Below are 903 nucleotides of genomic sequence, written 5' to 3'. Positions count from 1 at the left end.
CCGCTGCCGTCAATGACTGTGCTATGAAAACATGTTTACTGCAGGTTAAAAATTAAAACATGAACCAATAACTTAGGCACCGTCAAAACGGGGGAGGGGGGCAGGTAAGTATTTTTTGACGGACCGTCTTTTTAAAAATCTACCAAAAATCAGGTAATTATCCAATCAATACGAAATTTTCAGCGATTATTAAGAGAAGAATGTACTTTATAACAGTGTACTTATTTTTCATAAACGATATATATATATATATATATATATATATATATATAGAGAGAGAGAGAGAGAGAGAGAGAGAGAGAGAGAGAGAGAGAGAGGGTGTCCGTAAAGTTACTATACAGTCTTATTGTTTTATTGTATTATATTTGTATTAATAGTTAATATGTTACTGTATAGTAACTTTACGGACACCCTGTATATATATATTTTTTTCTTACCCCCCCCCCTTGTTTTGAGGGGGTTCTAAATGTGCTTAAAATAATCATCTGAAACTGAACAAAACATATTCTGTTGTTGTAAGGGACAGGATTATAGATTTAAAAAAAACTTGTTTGCGTACCTTATTTTGACGTCTGAATATCAGAACTTCGATTGTGTTTAATTATTCCGCTTTTGAGTTTTGAAGTGTGAAATTCGGTGAATATGTTAAGTAAAATAATTAATTTAAGTTAAACAAAACAAAAAAATATGTTTTAAATATTTATACGAAAAAAGCCATTTTAAAATCATTGATAAATAAATTAACAATTTTTTTTAGCGAGCCAAATAATGCACGACCATTATTAAACAGGTAATGCTTTGAAGAATCGATACGAAAAAGTCGATAAATATTGTGCCCTTTGTGTTTAAAATATCATCATTTTTTCGATCCCATTTGAAAACGTTTGCCGCCTTCCGACTACT

This window comes from Euprymna scolopes, chromosome 5, assembly GCF_053919585.1.
Source record: "Euprymna scolopes isolate OS-2025 chromosome 5, ASM5391958v1, whole genome shotgun sequence".
Classification (NCBI taxonomy): domain Eukaryota; kingdom Metazoa; phylum Mollusca; class Cephalopoda; order Sepiida; family Sepiolidae; genus Euprymna; species Euprymna scolopes.
This window is presented reverse-complemented; position numbering follows the sequence as displayed.